Source organism: Heliconius melpomene, chromosome 12 (assembly GCF_056956725.1).
Source record: "Heliconius melpomene rosina isolate 202511_hmr_F chromosome 12, ASM5695672v1, whole genome shotgun sequence".
NCBI lineage: Eukaryota > Metazoa > Arthropoda > Insecta > Lepidoptera > Nymphalidae > Heliconius > Heliconius melpomene.
The window spans coordinates 7,040,585-7,049,212 of record NC_140400.1 but is presented as its reverse complement, the minus strand read 5'-3'; the positions used below and the strand labels follow the sequence as shown (position 1 = coordinate 7,049,212).

The 8,628-nt window shown below is 31.8% G+C and overlaps 1 non-coding gene across 1 annotated transcript; it reads right to left on the bottom strand.

Annotated features, from left to right (window-relative positions):
* Positions 1-1,026: 1,026 nt before the first annotated feature.
* On the bottom strand, positions 1,027-1,097 carry TRNAG-GCC (transfer RNA glycine (anticodon GCC)). Its single transcript has one exon. It is a non-coding gene; the product is annotated as a tRNA-Gly (tRNA).
* Positions 1,098-8,628: the final 7,531 nt, after the last annotated feature.

The following is an 8,628-nucleotide window of genomic DNA, read 5'->3' as shown; positions in this document are numbered from 1 at the left end:
TCGAAGAATTTCAATACTTGTGATCGTGATTGAACTTTGATATAATTTCTAACATGATTCAATTAAGAATATCTATCAATATTTATGAAACAATTATAATTTCAGAACTTAATATTGTTTTTGTTTTTCTTTTTTTAGGGTTACGTATTTCAAAAGAAAAAATTCGAAATCCCTCTAGGATCACTTCTGTCTGTATGTCTGTCAATATTGCGTGGAACTATCAAGCTAAAATTAGTATCAGACTTTTGCTGCATTTCCAATGAAAATCACTCGATAACAAAACCTGTAATAGGATTCGTTCCATGGACTAAACGACGTAAACTTCTCTACAATAATGAAAGTTGGCAAGAAGTGAGAACTTACAATAGAAACAAACTTAAATGTGTCAACTTTCAAGTCAAGTATTTTTATACATTACCTTTGTAGTAATATATTATGAAAACGAAGAGAATATTTAGAATTATCGAGGAAATATTAGAACATAGTTATGTTTTCAAATGGAAACGAATATTTTAAAAGCTTTATTAAAGAAACTAGCGACCCTCTTGCGGCTTCGCCCGCTTTTACTACTGGATTATTCATATAATGTATGTTTGCAAAGCACTTAAGATAATGTGAAAATTAATTAAACCCTAATGCAACCCGCATTTTCGTAGTTTCAATAAGGATTTTCCAATTGTTTTACACAGCAAGGATTGTTTAGTAGGAACCGTAATTTTAAATCTGTGCTACTAATCTTTTCAAGTACTTATTGAAATATATTTAAATGACTATTTTTAAACGGAAGAAATTATAAACAAAAACCTACCTACTAATAACTACTACAAAAAATATGACACCAAATATATCGCGCTGAAATAATACATTCAACTCTAATTATCCAATACGTCCAAACGCATCTAAATCTTCGTTGCTATAAAGGCAGGCGGGTTTTTTTTCGAGCTTGTGGTTAATGCTGAAGAGGGTATTCTGTCCCTGATGAAAAGCAAGCACCACGTGGCTGCCTGTGAGGAAAATTAAATAGAATGCATCGGCCGGGAATCGAACCCGGGCCGCCCGCGTGGCAAGCGGGCATTCTACCACTGAACTACCGATGCGAGCGCGGCGGACGCATGGCGAGTGGCGAGCCGTTTCGCAGCAAGGATTTTTTGATATTGTAACAACTTCTAAAGTTCTTATTAAAATGAAAAACAGTAAAAGACAGTTTTGATCTACATTAAATGGCCAACGTAACAAATATACTTATTTATATGCTGAGAGTAAGGGATAAGTGAAACTTGAGTAACATACAGCTGATGTGTCAACGGCGGGATGTGTCAACAATTAAATGCGTTTTTCTGTAAAACTATTCGCAATTTTGAAATATTGTAAAAAGCAAATTTTATCTTCGTTTAACGTAGAAAATTAATAAAGTATTTTAAAGGATAAGGATTAATACCATTATGGAAAAATATGACTCACAATAAAAAATATATTGAAATTATTATTTTTAGACAGAAAAATGATCACTACACGTTATTCTTAAAAGATACGAATATGCTCTCGCGGACTTTTTTGTAGATCTTATTAAGAGGAACAATACTCCAGCACATTTTTTTATGTAGCACTTACCATTAAAGCAGCGCATGCGCGAAAGTGTCTCAACGGGTAGGACTTTATACATATTTATCGTATTTATGTTAATTTACATAAGAATATACAAATAATAAACTATATATAAACCTTCTACGAAAAATACTCGACCTAATGGTGAAAACCGCATCAAAATGCGTTGGGTGGTTTAGGAGAAGAAGAGTTAGAAACAACAGACAGACACGAAAAGCGACTTTGTTTTATAACATACTAGTGGACCCGGACGCGGCTACGCCTGCTTCAACTATAAGAATATTTATTAAATATATTCATGAAATTATTTTAAATTTTCAGTAGAATTAGTAAGAAAATATAAGCTTAAATAATCAAAAAGAATAATAAGTAGAGACATATTATTAGAAAAAATTATCTGAGTTATTGAAATGAACCAACAAAAGGATTAAAAGTAACTAAAGGATAGGTATTCTTAATATTAGAAAAAGTACCTAAAGTTTTCCGTGCGTGCGTACATAGATATCGACTCTACGAAATAACTAAACATTTCTCTCTATTAAGTAGGATAATTTTAGCGGTCAATATCAAATAAAATAAGAAGAGAACCAAAGTGTAGCTTAAATTAATTATAAACAGCAATTAATTACATAAACATTTACAATAGTTCGAAAATGTAGATTGATTGATTTATCGATATATGGCGTTTCGAGCGTGCCAGTTAAGCACAATTCATTTCGCCAATGTCACGTTGTATGGAAAACACACGAAGGAAATTGACCGGTAATAGAAAAGATAAATATACACAATTATAGAATACATGTAAAAAAAAGAGATCCTGTGTTAGTACAGCCTTCACCTAAAACAAAACAAACACAAATTTACAATATATACACAACACATTAGATTAGTAATAAATAATATTTTACATGGGGGTTAATTTAAAGTTTTATTTTGTTAAGTTTAATATATTTACATAAAAATTTACATAAAGGACTAAACACAAACATTAACAAACACTGAACATTTAAAGGACGGGGGACTTTATGAGGGAGGACATCATATAAGGGACGAGTTAACTTAGGACAAGAGAAAAGGATGTGGGAAGGGGAGCCGTCGCCCAGGCCACACACGAAAATGTATGAAAATTTATAAAACCGTCAATGTCATCTGCTTGTTCACGTCGCTCACACTATGCCGCCCGTAGGCTAGGTCATTTGGAATCAGTGACATCTCCTTAATTATTTATTAGAATGTTATACAGTAAACTATAATTTCAATCTAGATAAAATGTTAAGAGTGACTATTCATAAGGATGAATATCAAAATGTCGCGGTAACGGTATCGCAAACATTTACAATAGTTCGAAAATGTATGAAAACTTATAAAACCGTAACGTCATGTGCCCGTTCGCGTCGGTCATACTCACACTGTGCCGCCCGTAGGCTAGGTCATTTAGAATCAGTGACATCTCCTTAATTATTTATTAGAATGTTATACAGCAAACTATAATTTCAATCTAGATAAAATGTTAAGAGTGACTATTATATTTATGTTCATAAGGATGAATATCAAAATGTCGCGGTAACGGTTGCGTAGCGACGCGACGGTTGTTATTAACATGGCGGAATAAATTGCATGTCAAATTAGAAAGTACTTTAAAATATATTAGTTTATATGTGTAATGTAATGTTATATAGCCTATAGCAATTCGGAAGAATGCAGCTTTCATACAAAACAAAAACAATGAAAATCGGACCAATAGATCCAGAGATCTTAGCGTTCAAACAAACAAACAAACAAACAAACAAACAAACAAACTCTTCCGCTTTATTATATTAGTATAGATATATAAAATATATATATATATATATATATATATACTAGTGGACCCAGACGCGGCTACGCCTGCTTAAACTTTAAGAATATTTATTAAATATTATATAATATATTTATTTTTATAAGGATGAATATCAAAATATAAGTTCGTTTTAGGTGACGTTTTCTTAAAACAACAAAGAGACTTTGCAAACCGGTGCTTAGCAACGACGGTTGTTATTAACATGGCAGAATAAATTGCATGTCAAATTAGAAAGTATTTTAATTTATTGGTACATATGTGTAATGTAATATTATATAGCCTATAGCACTTCTGAAGAATGCAGCTTTCATACAAAACAAAAACAAAGTAAATCGAACAAGTAGATCCAGAGATCTTAGCGTTCAAACAAACAAACAAACAAACAAACAAACAAACAAACTCTTCCGCTTTATTATATTATACTATCTATACTAATATTTCTATATATATATCTATATAATATGACATTACATTACACATATATACTAATATATTTTAAAGTACTTTCTAATTTGACATGCAATTTATTCTGCCATGTTAATAACAACCGTCGCGTCGCTACGCAACCGTTACCGCGACATTTTGATATTCATCCTTATGAAAATAAATATAATAGTCACTATTAACATTTCATCTAGATTGAAATTATAGTTTACTGTATAACATTCTAATAAATAATTAAGGAGATGTCACTGATTCCAAATGACCTAGCCTACGGGCGGCACAGTATGACCGACGCGAACGGGCAGATGACGTTGACGGTTTTATAAATTTTCATACATTTTCGAACTATTGTAAATGTTTAAGTAATTATTTGCTGTTTATAATTAATTTAAGCTACACTTTTGTTCTCTTCTTATTTTATTTGATATTGCCCGCTAAAATTATCCTGCTTAATAGAGAGAAATGTTTAGTTATTTCGTAGAGTCGATATCTATGTACGCACGCAAGGAAAACTTTAAGTACTTTTTCTAATATTAAGAATATCTATCCTTTAGTTACTTTTAATCCTTTTGTTGGTTCATTTCAATAACTCAGATATTTTTTTCTAATAATGTGTATCTACTTATTATTCTTTTTGATTATTAAACTTATATTTTTTTACTAATTCTATTGAAAATTGAAAATAATTTAATGAATATATTTAATAAATATTCTTATAGTTGAAGCAGGCGTAGCCGCGTCCGGGTCTACTAGTCTATACTAATATAATAAAGCGGAAGAGTTTGTTTGTTTGTTTGTTTGTTTGTTTGTTTGTTTGTTTGTTTGAACGCTAAGATCTCTGGATCTACTGGTCCGATTTTCATTGTTTTTGTTTTGTATGAAAGCTGCATTCTTCCGAAGTGCTATAGGCTATATAACATTACATTACACATATAAACTAATATATTTTAAAATACTTTCTAATTTGACATGCAATTTATTCTGCCATGTTAATAACAACCGTCGCGTCGCTACGCAACCGTTACCGCGACATTTGATATTCATCGTTATGAACATAAATATAATAATCACTCTTAACATTTTATATAGATTGCAATTATAGTTTACTGTATAACATTCTAATAAATAATTAAGGAGATGTCACTGATTCTAAATGACCTAGCCTACGGGCGGCATAGTATGACCGACGCGAACGGGCAGCTGACGTTGACGGTTTTATAAATTTTCATACATTTTCGAACTATTGTAAATGTTTATGTAATTGTTTGCTGTTTATAATTAATTTAAACTACACTTTGGTTCTCTTCTTATTTTATTTAATATTGCCCGCTAAAATTATCCTACTTAATAGAGAGAAATGTTTAGTTATTTCGTAGAGTCGATATCTATGTACGCACGCACGGAAAACTTTAGGTACTTTTTCTAATATTGAGAATACCTATCCTTTAGTTACTTTTAATCCTTTTGTTGGTTCATTTCAATAACTCAGATAATTTTTTCTAATAATGTGTATCTACTTATTATTCTTTTGATTATTTAAGCTTATATTTTCTTACTAATTGTATTGAAAATTGAAAATAATTTCATGAATATATTTAATAAATATTCTTATAGTTGAAGCAGGCGTAGCCGCGTCCGGGTCCACTAGTCTATACTAATATAATAAAGCGGAAGAGTTTGTTTGTTTGTTTGTTTGTTTGTTTGTTTGAACGCTAAGATCTCTGGATCTACTGGTCCGATTTACATTGTTTTTATTTTGTATGAAAGCTGCATTCTTCAGAAGTGCTATAGGCTATATAATGTTACATTACACATATATACTAATAAATTAAAATACTTTCTAATTTGACATGCAATTTATTCTGCCATGTTAATAACAACCGTCGTCGCTACGCGACCGCGTTCGTTACCGCGTCATTTTGATATTCATCCTTATGAAAATAAATATAATAGTCACTTTTAGCATTTCATCTAGATTGAAATTATATTTCTATAGAAATTATATTCTTATATTTCAAGCAGGCGTAGCCGCGTCCGGGTCCGCTAGTCTATACTAATATAATAAAGCGGAAGAGTTTGTTTGTTTGTTTGTTTGTTTGAACGCTAAGATCTCTGGATCTACTGGTCCGATTTACTTTGTTTTTGTTTTGTATGAAAGCTGCATTCTTGAGAAGTGCTATAGGCTATATAACATTACATTACACATATATACTAATATATTTTAAAATACTTTCTAATTTGACATGCAATTTATTCTGCCATGTTAATAACAACAGTCGCGTCGCTACGCAACCGTTACCGCGACCGATTTTGATATTCATCCTTATGAAAATAACTATAATAGTCACTTTTACCATTTTATCTAAATTGAAATTATAGTTTGCCTACGGGCGGCACAGTATGACCGACGCGAAAATATTCTTATAGCTCAAGCAGGCGTAGCCGCGTCCGGGTCCACTAGTATTTTATATATATCGTATTTATAGGCTTTATATAAGCCTTCAATAGGAAGTACAAATAAATTGTAAACCACACAAACGCGATATTATGGTAAACACGTTGCATTATCTGAGGCATTAGCTAGGTATCTCTGCACTAATGATATCTGATCATAATAACAATAGTAGCGGCAGTCATGGAACACGTGACTACCTGTTATTCTTAATTTATAACTTGAAAAATACTTAAAATAAAAAGTAATTTTCATAGAATAGAAATAAATGAGACTGTGCTTGTAATATAATAAAGCGGAAGAGTTTGTTTGTTTGAACGCTAAGATCTTTGGATCTACTGGTCCGATTTACTATGTTTTTGTTTTGTATGAAAGCTGCATTCTTCAGAAGTGCTATAGGCTATATAACATTACATTACACATATGTACTAATAAATTAAAATACTTTCTAATTTGACATGCAATTTATTCTGCCATGTTAATAACAACCGTCGTTGCTAAGCACCGGTTTGCAAAGTTTCTTTGTTGTTTTAAGAAAACGTCACCCAAAATGAACTTATATTTTGATATTCATCTTTATAAAAATAAATATATTATATAAAATTTAATAAATATTCTTATAGTTCAAGCAGGCGTAGCCGCGTCCGGGTCCACTAGTATTAGTATAGATAGGACGAATTTATTGTACTCATATATTGAGGTCATCGTAGCACAATAGCACGACTACTCTATACGCGACGGTCGTAGGTTACTTTTATATCCTCGCTATGATAAGGAGAAATAGTGCAGCGTTGAGTTCCGCCATCCAATCAAACAATCGATAATTAAGCAGAAAGTGGAAAACGAAGTGTCCATCTACCTTCCCTGCCATAAAAAATATTAAAGTAATTAACAAGGTCTCATCTCTATGGTATTACTGCGTGTAATTATAAATTACCGACTGAATGATAATAACAAACCACCCCCCCAACCAACGCCCCCCCCCCCCCCCATATAATGATTGCTTCTCACATATTACAAACTCTGTAACAGGTATGTTAATAATGGTCGTCCTCTTTATGAGATGGAAGTATCACATTTCCCATACTTTGTTTAATTACCTGTTCACTCGGAATATGAGGAGTTTGTTTGTGGTAAGGAAGGGAAAAGTAATTAATAGCTTTATGTTTCTCGTATTATTAAAATTAAAAACATATATATGTTCAACTCAAAAATTAATTTTAACTATAATTTGTTTTTTTTTTATCATATAAAAATGGCATTTTATTTGTAATAACAATCTGTTTACACATTATTCTCATTAAATCGAAACTGATGCTGCACTTTAAATATCCAGTTTATTTTTATATTAAAGCGCTCCGCGATGATTGCCAGCTGTTACCCAAATGTTCCACGATAGCACGAGTTTATTTTATTGTTATTGAAACAATGCCTAAAAAGTTCAGCATTTAAAATATTTTAATACTGACTATACTCGTGCATACGTATACACTGGTATCTGACTGAAGTACTTCACAAAATGGAAATTTAAATTGAATGAATCTAAAATGAAACCTAATTTGTTTACCCACCAACTTTGGACACCAAGCAAGAATTTACGGACAAAAGATGCCCAACTCAATTATAGGTCCAATTTAAAGCACCATTAATTGGCATTGTCAGACCAGTTGTGGCGCAGAGACGTGAGTGTGACTGTTAACGTGACAGGTTGAGGGTTCGCTTCCCACTGGAGGAAATGTAATATTTAATATTTTTATGTTTGCGCTATGGTGTCGAGGCAAAGCGCGGCGTTAAGCTGTGCCACTCGACGCACAATGTCTCGTAAATTACGAGGAAAGTACGGAACGGAGTGTTTTACCTCTAAGTTTCCTCTGCCTTTCTTGATATGCGGAAAAAAGCATGAATATTTTACTTAGTTACGTTTAATCTGATCAGAATTCAGAGAAAGTATCTCGAAATATATTGAAATATTGCTTCTGGCGACTTGTCGTGAGAAATGTATCGCATAGTCCCGACGAAAAATATATTCCACAGAGAGCGTCGCAATCTGTCGCATAAATTATATATAATTTTTTATAAAGAATTATTAAGCAGCTATAAGAGTGAGATCTGCGTTCTTGTGAAATAATTAGATATAACATTCAGCCCGAAATATCACAAGCTTTAACAATTTACGAGTTTTAGGTTTTTTATGAATTAAATTTTATTATCTAATTATTATATGAACTAATAAGTTAAATTGACGTTGTAGTCATATTGGAAGTGTCTTGTTACATTTTTTGTTACT